The 12841-nt window shown below is 43.3% G+C and overlaps 1 long non-coding RNA gene across 1 annotated transcript in view; it reads left to right on the forward strand.

Annotated features, from left to right (window-relative positions):
* Positions 1 to 2663: 2663 nt before the first annotated feature.
* LOC129143527 (uncharacterized) overlaps positions 2664 to 12841 on the forward strand; it is a 33292-nt gene continuing 23114 nt past the window's right edge. The window contains exon 1 of the long non-coding RNA XR_008547075.1: positions 2664 to 4312. This is a non-coding gene — a long non-coding RNA (uncharacterized LOC129143527). The remainder of the gene's footprint in view (positions 4313 to 12841) is intronic.

A 12841-nucleotide genomic window follows, 5' to 3' on the forward strand; every position in this document is an offset into this window, starting at 1 on the left:
TGGATTTCCAAAAGGTTCATGTTTTTCAGGAACAAACCAATGGCCAAACCGTGGTGTGGTGGGGGTTGAGGGGTGTGAGCTACCTCCTTTCCCACAGTGCCTAGCTCCTCGCTGGCAATCCATGTTCCACTGATGACCAGATTTACACACCAAGCCTCTCTCCTGAGCTGCAGATGTGTGCACCTGACCATACACTTGGCAATTCTCTTTGGCTATCTTGTTGACGCCTCAGCTTAGCACACTGAAGACAGAACTCCAGACCTTTGCCCTAATCCTGCTTTTTCCAGGCTTCTCTGCCAGGGGGAGTGGCCATTCCCCAGGTCCTCATGTTTCCACAGGGGCAGACACCACGTCTGTCCCATTCCCTGCTCTATGTCCTATGCCTGGCCGGAGTAAGAGCTTGTATGGGCCAGCTTAAGCTGTCATACCAAAGAACAAACGACCCCACGTCCTAGGGACTTCAAATAACAAAGGTTTATTTCTCTCACATATTTATGCCTCTCTCAGCATGGCTGGGTCTTGATCCATGTCAGCTTCATTCCAGAATCAAGGCTGATGCAGCAGCCCCTACCAGACGTGCCAGGCTGCTGCCAAGGGAGAAAGAGCGACAGTGCAGCCACCGATGGCGCCTGGAGCTGCCACACCTGCCACACTGCTCATTGCCCATGGCAGAGACTGAGTCACGAGGGCCGGGAAGCTCCGTCTCCAGGGAACAATTTGGGAATAACTGCACAGCCTCCCACAGTGCTTGACAGATACTGATTGGATACTGATAGGAATAAGGTGTCACAGGCAGCTTCCATCATGATCCGCTTCCATCATGGATCATGAAGTTCACATGAAGATTAGAAAGTGGGCTTCATGCTTGGGTGGGACACAGAGCTCACCCACTGGCTGAGATATTCATTTCTCACACAGGTGAAGTCAAAGGCCTTACACACAGGACCCCCACACCCACAGGCCTCACACTTGGCCCTGGAGGCTGCAGGCTGGCAGCCCAGTGTGTGGGGTCCCCCTGCTAAGCCCCTCCAGCCTGCCCCTATTCACACCCGTCCTCCACCTCTGCATCTGACCCGGCTCCCACATCACACCGCTGGGGGCTCCTACCTCCTGTGGGCCTCACTGCCTAAGAGTCTTTGAACCTCTTAGTCACTCTGAGCCTTCCATGGTTTGGTCCTTGGAAACCAAAGGCTCACACAAGGTCCCATCTAAGGGGCCTGCCCAGGAGGCAGATCTGGTCAGTCAAGTCCTCTCTCAGCAGGAGTTCCCTGCAGGCAGAGACTCACAGCTGCTGAGCCAGGAAGTCAGGGCCACAAGACTTATAGCCCTGGCAAGTCTCCAGGTAGTTGACACTGGGTACACTGCCATGGTGGGGCTGGAGGGTCGGCGGGCGGTAGGTCAGGATGTCAAAAACAGGGGAGATTGACCCTATAGATACACCTGTATGAGCACAAAATGGCAAGCACACAGCCCAAGTTCCTATCCACAGGGTGTCCGTTGAAAAGATCATGGGTACACCTCGGAGCACTTGAGGCGGATGTCAGAAAGAATGAAAAAGCTCTGTGCAGGCCTATGGAAAGGGCTCTGGGACTGAGGAAGGAAGAAGGAGAGGGGGAAGGGAGGAAGGGAGGGAGTGAAGAAGGAAGGAAGGACGGAAGGAAGGAAGGAAGGAAAGGAGGGAAGGAAAAAGGAGGGAGAAGGGAAGGAAGAAAGAAGGAAGGAGAGAAGAAGGAGGGAGGAAGGAATGAGGGAGGGAAGGAAGAAGAAAGGAAGGGAGGAAGGGAGGGAGGAAGGGAAGGAGGAAGGGAAGATGGAAGGAGGGAAGGAAGAAGGAAGGAAAGAAGGAAGGAGGAAGGGAGGAAAGAAGGAGGGAGGGAGGAGGAGAGAGGGAAGGAAGGAACGAAGGAAGGAAGGGGAGGAAGGGAGGAAGGAAGGAAAGAGGGAAGGAAGGAAAGAGGGAAGGAAGGGAGGAAGGAATGAGGAAGGGAGGAAAGAAGGAGGGAGAGAAGGAAGAAGGAAGGAAGGAGGGAAGGAGGAGAGGAGGGAGGGAAAGCAAGAAGGCGGGAGGAAGGGAAGGAAGGAGGGAGGCGGGGAGGGGTATACAACAAGGGCAGCCTAGGCTCCCGTTGCTGTGACAAAGAAGCTGAGTGGCCCTGCTGCATTCTTTTGCTGGCATTTGGCATAAGCCTGTGATAGATAAAGACCAGAAGGTGCCTTTAGGGGGCACCGAAGAACAGGGTCGATAGGGCTGGAGGAAAGCAAGTATTTCAAAGCAAACTTTTCCATCATTTTTGTATTTGAACCATGTAAATGTATTGCCTGTCCCCCTAAAATGGATTGAGAAGAGAGCGAGACCACGCCGAGCCTCGGGCCATCACAGCCTGAATGGGAAGCAGCGAACCCCGCTGTGACGGCTTCAGGCCCCGGCCTGTGGAGGGTGGGGGAGTCGCCCTTGGGAGGGGCTGGGCCCCACCGCCGGCTCTGCTTCTCACGGCAGGGGCGCCCCCAGGAAGGGACAGGATAGGGAGCTTTGTCCCGCAGCGAACGGGAACGCGGAGGCCCGGCCTCTCGCCTCCCCACCCTCCCCGCGCCTTCTCCAGCCTCCGCGTCCGCCCTGCGCCCTCGGAAGGCGCCGCCCGGCGGCCGCGGCCCTTCGCCGCAGGCAGAGTGCTTTGTCCGAGCTCAAAAAAGCCGTTTCCACGGAAGCGGCCCTTCCGCTCGGAGCCCGGCGGCCTGGAGGGAGGCCCGGCGGGGATGCGAGGATTCCGCCCCAGCCCCAGAGGACGCGGCGGAGAGCCTGGAGGAGGCGCTTTGAGAGTCGAGGTCTCCCGCCCGCGCGCCTCCCTGGCGCAGACCTCTTTTAACTTTTTGGCGTGGAGTGCGCGTCCTGACGTGCCCCCTGAGCTACAGCTTACTGAGCTTTACTGGCTTCGCCGACAGCCGTCCCCAGGTGGAGAGACCGCGCGTCGCGCGCTGCCCGGGCCCCGCAGGGCCTGGCGCCTGGGGCCCTTGCGCCGCTTTGGGGCGAGGGAATCACACCGCGGGCTCCCGGAGCTTGGCGTCTTCCACGCGGCGCTGTGTGTCATCCACGCAGTGTGCTCTCGCTGCCGTGTTCAGGTCACTGCGAGGGTGAGCCCCGCTTTATCTACCCCTTCTGCTGTTGATGGGCACTCGTCTGGGGCTAGAAGGGATAAGGTTGCTGTGAGCGTTCTCGTGTGTTTTTGGTGCACGCGCACACACATTTCTCTGGGGTGCAGACCTGTCTAGTAGTGGAACTGCTGTTTCCCAGCACTTTGGAGCAAAGCCCTGTTGCAGTCTGAAGCGGAAAAGGCAGACGGGCCTTCCATGTTCGTGATTCCAGCCAGGCACAGAAGGGAAGGACAGGGACAGCAGCCGTACGGAGGCGAGGAGGGACACTGGGCGCTGCTGTCCCCTCTCCTCAGGGGCAGCCAGTCCTCTTGTGGACGCAGGTGTGGTCACCAGAAGGGAAGGACAGCAGAGGACTCTTCAGGGACCTTCCTGGATCCCCCTGCAATGGGAGTGGCCTACTTGCTTGACTTGAGGGTGAGACTTGGTCAGCCCTTGACTGTAGGGGGCAGGACCATGGGCTTCAGTGGGGCAGCACCCATGACCCACGCCTCTGCTTCCATTCCCTGCTTGCTGCCCGGGCCTCTGGTCAGGGGAGTCTAGTCTCCCTTCCCAGGCTTCCAATGCCTCGCCCCCTGCTGTGGTAAGGATTCGCGCTGGTCCCTATTTATTAATCAGGGAACTTGGGGTTCCAGTTTTCTCCCCTTCTCTGCATCTCATCCCCTTGAGAGCCCCCTGGAGCAGAGGATAACGCACGAGGGGACTGGCTGTGTATATTTTGATAACAATATCAAAATACTGTCAAATACTAAACGGAAAAGAAATAGGAAAACATTGAACTTTATTAAAATGAACTTCAAAAGACACCATTAAGAGTAAAAAGATGACTCACAAAAAAGTTGCCTTTTGTTCAGTAAACGACTCAGGACCAGAAAATATGAAGAACCCCTACAACAAGAAAAATATAGATAGCTCAGTTAAAAATTGACAAAAGTCTTGAAAAGATATTTCACAAAAGGAGAGATCCAGACAGTCAATCCACACACGAAAGGGTACTTAGCATCAGGGAACTGCAAATAGTGACATTCGATTCCATATCACAGCCACTGGATGGCTAAAATAGCAACGCCAAGTGCTGATGAGACTGTGGAACAACCAGCTGGGCTCTCATCCCCTGCTGATGGGAGAGTGGATTGGAGCAACCACGTGGAAACATCTAATGGAGGTAAGCAAACGCCTGCCATAGGAACCGGCGTGTATATCCAAGGGAACCGAGTGCTAGGTTCCTGATCATGGTCAAGATCGCCTACAGCAAATTTACTTATTTATTTTAATCCCCCAACAAATGTCTTTAATGTCTTTAGAAAGATTAATTAAATGATAGTATTTTAAGAATGCAATGGTATACTGCACAGCAACAAAAAAATAACAAACTGCTAATACTTGCAGCAACATGGATAAATCTCAAAGTATTGAATGAAAAGATACAATAGAGTGCATAACTAAGGATTCCATTATATAAAATACAAAATCCAGGCAAGACTGATCTACAGTGTTAGAGGTCAGGAGAGAATTTTGGAGGTAGTTGCTTGGGCACCGGGATACTGCGTGGGGAGCTGTGAGTGCTGCATATCTTGAGCTGCGTCCTGCTTGGAGTGCATACTCTGAAAATTCATCAACCTGTGCACTTAAGACTTGTGTACTTACATTATCTTTCAGGAAAAAGAAAAGAAAAATATGCCAAACTTTACCCTTCACCTTTCTTCTCAAAATGGTCAGGTTTCAGAGCTGTGGTAGAAACTTCTAGTACTGACAACAGCCAGTACCACCCCGCTTGGCAGCTGAGACTATGGGACCAGTTCTGGCCAACGGAATGTGAGGGGAAATGATGGATGTCAATTCCAGGCTGAAGCTTTTAGTTGCCAGAGCCAGGTCCTCCAGTCCTACCTTTCCGCTGTGGCAGTCCCTCTGAAGTCCCAAGATCAAGAGCTGACAGCTGAATCCTTGCATGGAGAGTCGCCTGGACCTGCAGTGGACTCTGGATGAGGGAGTATACACCTTAACTGTATTAAGCCAATGCTGTTTCAGAGTGGTTAATTACCACAGCATAACATGCCCTATCCTGACTAAAATGATGTGTAGGAGCTCGACAGAGGAATAATTGTCCTTTTGGTCCCCTGCGCTTGTTCTTGGCCTTGGCCAGGTAGCAGCACATTTAGCATCAGACCGCCCAAGTGTCCTATGTCTACATTCGGTGGAACCCATTGTGGTGGCCCCTGGATCGACATTACAGCAGAGGGGAAGCACTGGCCTCCTGCACTCTCAGTTTCAGCTAGCTCTGAGTGCCGTTTTTCTCAGTGACAACATTCCGTGTAGGTGTTTGCCCGCTGCCAGTGCTGGGTGACCTACGCTGGTACAGTCGGGACTACAAAGCCCTTTTCTTGGGATGCTTCCTTTGCTACTTTGAACTCTTGGCTCTTGGCACTGGAATCCCCTAGCATTTGGGATTACCAGAAAACAAGAGGTGGCAAAATGGTGCAATAATTTTGAACCCAGCCCCATGTTGAAGTGCATGACTGGGGACAGTGCAGTGGGGAAATGAGAGCTTGGGGCCAGGAAGACTGCTTGGGTTCTAACCCCGGTCCCATTGCTGGCCACCTACGAGACACTGGCAAATCACTTTTATCCCCAAACCTCAAAAATGGTCTCAAGGTTTCCAAATAGAGGTTTTTCTTTTCATTTTCTAGAAAAGTGAGCATAGTGGTAGAGCCCCTGAAGCTGCATCCTTCTGGGGTAAGGCAGAGCCATCTCACAAACCACACCACCTGATGGCATCTATTACAAATGTCAGATTTTGTAGGCTGAAGTGACCAAGAAGCCATTGGGAATGAGCAAAGTTTTAAATTGCTGGAAGGAATCTTCAGCAAACAGGCAAAAAGAGCTCATCTCAAGGACTATCATAAGATATAGAACATTCAATGGATTGAACATTGAAACTGTTATGAACAGAATAAAGTGCAAGTAATGCTTGGAAGTATAGTTTTAAAAGAAAATGTGACTCCTGACAAGTAATTCTAGCACTAGATGACACAATACTAGAGGCAGAAACCATAAAGAAAAGAGGAATAGATTTGATTATATGATGTTATAAAACTTACATATGTTAAATATATATAATGATAAATTTGCATATATCATTCATGTGCCATAAACAAAACTAAAAGATAATTTCAAACTAGGAAAAATATTTGCAAAATATGACAAAGTAAATATTGTTAATTTACAAAAAATATTTCAAATTAATAAATGGACAATCAACACCAAATGAGCATAGAATATGAAAAAGCAATTCTCAGAAATAGGAAGAAAGGAGAGAAAGAAGGAAGGAAATAAAACAATACTCAATCTTAGAAGTAATCAAAGAAATGCAAATTAATGCAACATTTAGACATTTTTTTAAAAGAGCACACCAGTACAATAGTATGATGGTGAACAACCAGGGTCTATTATTATTGGCTGGAGTCTGTGTTAAATTGGTTGTAAAACCTTTTCAATCTTATGTCTTCTGTGGAAAACCAATAAAACACAAAGGAAGTCACTAAGAGATGAAAGAAGGGACAAAAAAGTTACAAGATCCATAAAACAACTAAAATATCAAGTCCTTCCCTATAAATAATTACTTTAAATGTAAACAAATTAAACTCCACAAACAAAAGATACAGATTGGGTTGGGTGCAGCATATCATACCTGTAACATCAGCATGTAGGGAGGTCAAGGCAGGAACATTGCTTTAGCCCAGGAGTTTGAGACCAGCCCTGCTAACATAGTGAGACCGCCATCACTATAAAAATTTTTAAAAATTACCCAGGTGTGGTGGTGCACACTTGTAGTCACAGCTACTGGGGAGGCTAGGTGTGAGGATTGCTTGAGCCTGGGAGATTCAGGCTGCAGTGAGCCACAGTCTCACAACTGCACTCCATCCTGGGCAACAGTTGATCAAGACCCTGTCTCAAAAAAAAAAATTAGATTTGCTAAGTGGATTCAAAAACAGGATACAATTATATGCTGTCTACAAGAAACTCACTTTAGATCTGAAAATATAATAGCCTAAAAGTGAAAGGATAGAAAAAAGATTTCATACAAATGGTAATCAAAAGACAACAGGAATTGCTACACCGATATCTGGCAAAAGAGACTTTAAATCAAAAACTGTTACAGGAGACAAAAAAAGATATTGTATAATGGTAAAAGTGTCAATTTACCAAAAATACATAATAACAAAAAATATTTAGGTACCAAACCAGAGAGCTCCTAAACATATAAAGCAAACTAACAGAACTGAAGGGAGATAGACAGAAACACAATAATAGTAGGAGACTTCCATACCTGACATTCAATAATGGATAGAATAACTAAGCAGAAGATCAATAATGAGATAGAAGACTGAAACATTTTACACCAATTGGACCTAACAGACTTACAGAGAAGATTCCACCCAACAACAGCAGAGTACACAATCTTCTCAAGTGTTCAGGGAACATTTTCCAGGAAAGACAACATATAAGGTCACAAAATAACTCTTAACAAATTCAAAAAGGTTGAAATTACACAAAATATCCTTTTTCGATCACAAGGAAATTAAACTAGAAATTAATAGCACAAGGAAAATTGGAAACTCCACAAACATGTAAATAAATTAACACAGTCTTGAACAGCCGATAGGTCAAAGAAGAGGTCACAGTGGAAATTAGAAAATACTTTGGGACAAGTGAAAATGAAAACACAACATACCAAAACTTATGGGCTACAGCAATAGCAGTGCTAAGAGGGAAGTTGATAGCAATACATGCCTTATATTAAAAAGAAGAAATAAATAAACAACCTAACTTTACATCTCAAGAAAGCAGAAAAAGAACAACTAAAGCTAAAGCTAAGAGAAGAAAGGAAATAAAGATTATATCATAAATGATTAAAATAGAGAATAGAAGTGAAATCAATGAAACCAGATTGGGTTTCAAAAAAAAAAAATCAACAAAATGGACAACCCCTTAGTTAAATTAAGAAAGAAAGAGACGTGACTCAACTAACTAAAATCGGAAGTCACAGAAAGGACATTACAACTGATGCCACAGAAATAAAAAGGATTATAAGAGAATACTAAGAACAATTATATTTCCACAAACTTGATAACCTAAAGAAATGAACACATTCCTAGAAACACACAACCTACCAAGACTGAACCATGAAGAAACGAAAAGTCTGAACAGACCAATAACAAGCAAGGAAATTGAATCAGTAATCAAATACCTTCCAACAAAGAAAAGTCCAGGACCAGATGGCTTCACTGGAGAATTCTACAGAATATTTAAAAATAATTAACACCAATCCTCCTGAAACTATTCCAAAAAATTAAAGAGGAGGGAATACTTAGGTTACTTTACAGGTCAGCATAACCCTGATACCAAATCCAGACAAAGACACTGCAAGAAAAGAAAACTGTGTTTTTTGGCTGCATAAATGTCTTCTTTTGAGAAGTGTCTGTTCATGTCCTTCGCCCACTTTTTGATGGGGTTGTTTGTTTTTTTCTTGTAAATTTGTTTGAGTTCATTGTAGATTCTGGATATTAGCTCTTTGTCGATGAGTAGGTTGCAAAAATTTTCTCCCATTTTGTAGGTTGCCTGTTCACTCTGATGGTAGTTTCTTTTGCTGTGCAGAAGCTCTTTAGTTTAATTAGATCCCATTTGTCAATTTTGGCTTTTGTTGCCATTGCTTTTGGTGTTTTAGACATGAAGTCCTTGCCCATGCCTATGTCCTGAATGGTAATGCCTAGGTTTTCTTCTAGGGTTTTTATGGTTTTAGGTCTAACATTTAAGTCTTTAATCCATCTTGAATTAATTTTTCTATAAGGTGTAAGGAAGGGATCCAGTTTCAGCTTTCTACATATGGCTAGCCAGTTTTCCCAGCACCATTTATTAAATAGGCAATCCTTTCCCCATTTCTTGTTTTTCTCAGGTTTGTCAAAGATCAGATAGTTGTAGATATGCGGCGTTATTTCTGAGGGCTCTATTCTGTTCCATTGATCTATATCTCTGTTTTGGTACCAGTACCATGCTGTTTTGGTTACTGTAGCCTTGTAGTATAGTTTGAAGTCAGTTAGCGCAGGAAAAAATGCTCACCATCACTGGCCATCAGAGAAATGCAAATCAAAACCACAATGAGATACCATCTCACACCAGTTAGAATGCCAATCATGAAAAAGTCAGGAAACAACAGGTGCTGGAGAGGATGTGGAGAAATAGGAACACTTTTACACGTTGGTGGGACTGTAAACTAGTTCAACCATTGTATGGCGATTCCTCAAGGATCTAGAACTAGAAATACTATTTGACCCAGCCATCCCATTACTGGGTATATACCCAAAGGACTATAAATCATGCTGCTATAAAGACACATGCACACGTATGTTTATTGTGGCTCTATTCACAATAGCAAAGACTTGGAACCAACCCAAATGTCCAACAATGATAGACTGGATTAAGAAAATGTGGCACATATACACCATGGAATACTATGCAGCCATAAAAAATGATGAGTTCATGTCCTTTGTAGGGACATGGATGAAATTGGAAATCATCATTCTCAGTAAACTATCGCAAGAACAAAAAACCAAACACCGCATATTCTCACTCATGGGTGGGAATTGAACAATGAGAACACATAGACACAGGAAGGGGAACATCACACTCTGGGGACTGTTGTGGGGTTGGGGGAGGGGGGAGGGATAGCATTAGGAGATATACCTAATGCTAAATGACGAGTTAATGGGTGCAGCACACCAGCATGGCACATGTATACATATGTAACTAACCTGCACATTGTGCACATGTACCCTAAAACTTAAAGTATAGTAATAAGAAAATATAAAAAATATTAAAAAAAAAGAAAAGAAAACTGCTGACCAATGTCCTTGATGAATGTAGATGCCAAAATCCTCAACAAAATACTGGCAAACAATATTCAAAGCACATTAAGATTATACACCATGACCTAAATAAAGTGGAATTTATTCCTAGAATGCAAGGATGATTTAACTTATGAAAACGAATCAAAGTTATAACACATTAACAGAATGAAGAACAAAAGCCACATGATCATTTCAATTGTTGCAGAAAAAATGTTTAACAAGAGTCAACATCTCTTCATGATAAAAACACTCCACAATATAGGAATAGAAGTAAATCACCTCAACATACTAAAGGCAGTTTATACAAGCCCATAGCTAACATCATACTCAACAGTGAAAAACTGAAAGCTTTCCCTCTAAGATCAGGAATGAGGCAAGGATCTCCCCTCTCACCTCTTCTATTAAATATGGCATTGGAAGTCCTGGCCAGAGCAATTGGATAGTAAAAATATATAAAGGGCATCCAATTGAAAAGGAAGAAATAAAATTATCTCTGCTCACGGATGGCATGTTTTTTTATGTAGAAAACCCAGAAGCTTTCACACACAGAAAAACTATTAGAATTAATAGACAAATTCAGCAAGGTTGCAGGATTTTAAATCAGCAAACAAAAATCTTGCATTTCTATACAGCAATAGTGAACAACTTGAAAAAGGAAATTAAAAAAATCCTATTTACAACAGCATTGAAAAAATGACATATTTAGTAATAAATCTACTCTAAAGAAGGAGAAAGACTTGTACACTAAAAACTGTAAAATATTCCTGGAAGAAATTAAGGAAGACAAATACATAGAAAGATAGTTTGTGTTCTTAAGTTGGAAGACAACATTGTTAAGATATCTGTACTACCCAAAGTGATCTACAGATTCAATGCAACCCTTATCAAAATCCCAAAGGCATTGTTTGCAGAAATAGAAAAAGTCATTCTAAAATTAATGTGAAATCTCAAGAGATTCCAAATAGCTGAAACAATATTTTAAAAGAAGAACAAAGTTGGACTCACAAGCCCTGATATTCCTGATGTTAAAACATACTGCAAAGCTACAGTAATCAAAACTGTGTGTTATCAACATAAAAACAGACAAATAGACCAATGGAATAGAAGAGAGGACCCCAAATGAACACTCATGTTTATGGTCAGATGAACTTCAGCAAGGGTACCAAGATCATTCAATGGAGAAGGGAAAGTATTTTCAAGAAATGGTGTTAAGGAAAACAACTGGATATCCACAGGCAAAATAATAAATTTGGACCCTTATAGCATATACAAAAATTAAGGTAAAATGGATTAAAGATGTAATACCTAAAACTATAAAACTAGAGTAAACTACAGGGGAAAATCTTCATGACATTGTACTTGGCATGATTTCTTGGATAATGACACCAAAAGTACAGGCAACAAAAGCAAAAATAGGCAAATGGGACTGTGTTAAACTTTGCAAATGTTTATCAAAGGATAAGATCAACAGAGTGGACAGGCAAATCATATATCTGATAAGGGGTTAATAGCCAGAATTTACAAAAGAACTGTTATAGCTCAACAACAAGAAATCAACCAGATTTTAAAATGATCAAATGACTTGAATAGATATTTCTCCTAACATTATTTACCAATGGCCAAGAAACAAATGAAAAGATGGCAACATCTCTAATCATCAGAGAAATTCAAATAAAAATCACATTGAGCTATCACCTCATACTCATTACAATGACTACTATTTAAAGAAAAAAGAAAAAAAAGAACAAATTGGAAACGATGTGGAGGACCTCATGTGCAGTGTTAGTAGGAATATAAAATGGTGCAGCCATTGTGGAAAACAATACAGCAGTTCCTCAAAAAATTAAAAATAGAATTACCATATGATCCAGCAATTCCACTTCTGTTTAAATGCCCAAATGAACTGGAAGCAGTCCCTCAAAGAGATATTTGCACACCCGTGTTCATAGCAACATTATTCACAACAGCTGACAGGTGAAAGCAACACAAATGTCCCTTTATGGATGAATAAATAAACAAAATATGGTATGTGCCTACAAGGGAATATGATTTAGCCTTAAAAAGGAAGAAAATTTTGTCTTGTGCAACAACATAAATGAACTTTAAGGACATTATGCTAAGCGAAACAAGCCAGTCAGAAAAAAGAGGAGTACAGGTCATCACTGATTTATGATGGTTTGACTTACAATTTTTCCACTTTACAATGGTGCGAAAGCAATATCCATTTAGTAAAAACCATATTTGAAATTTAGATTTGGATCTTTCCCAGGCTAAGGATATTCAGTACCATGGTCTCTTTCAATGCTGGGCAGTAGCTACGAGTCACAGCTTCCACACTTGTTTGCCAGTCAATTTTGCCCAACTGTGGGCTAATGTAAGTGTTCTGAGCATGTTTAAGATAGGCTAGTCCAAGCTATGATGTTCAATAGGTTAGGTGTATTAAATGTATTTTTGACTAACCACAGGTTTATCAACATAATTCCATTGTAAGTCGAGGAGTATTTGTACTGTATGATCCTGCTGTAAGAGCTATCTAAAGTAGCTCGATTCATAGCAACAGAAAGTAGAACGGTGGTGACCAAGGGAAGAAGGGAAGGAGAGAAGGGGAGTTGCTGTTTAATGGGCATAGACTTGCAACTTGAAAAAGCTCCAGAGAGATTTGTTTCACAATAATGTGAATAGATGTGACACCTCAGAACTATACACTTAAAAATGGTTAAAATGGTACATTTTGTGCTATGTATTTTTTACTACAATTTGTGTGTGTGTGTGTGTGTGTGTGTGTGTGT

The sequence above is a fragment of the Pan troglodytes genome, chromosome 2, assembly GCF_028858775.2.
Source record: "Pan troglodytes isolate AG18354 chromosome 2, NHGRI_mPanTro3-v2.0_pri, whole genome shotgun sequence".
Classification (NCBI taxonomy): Eukaryota; Metazoa; Chordata; class Mammalia; order Primates; family Hominidae; genus Pan; species Pan troglodytes.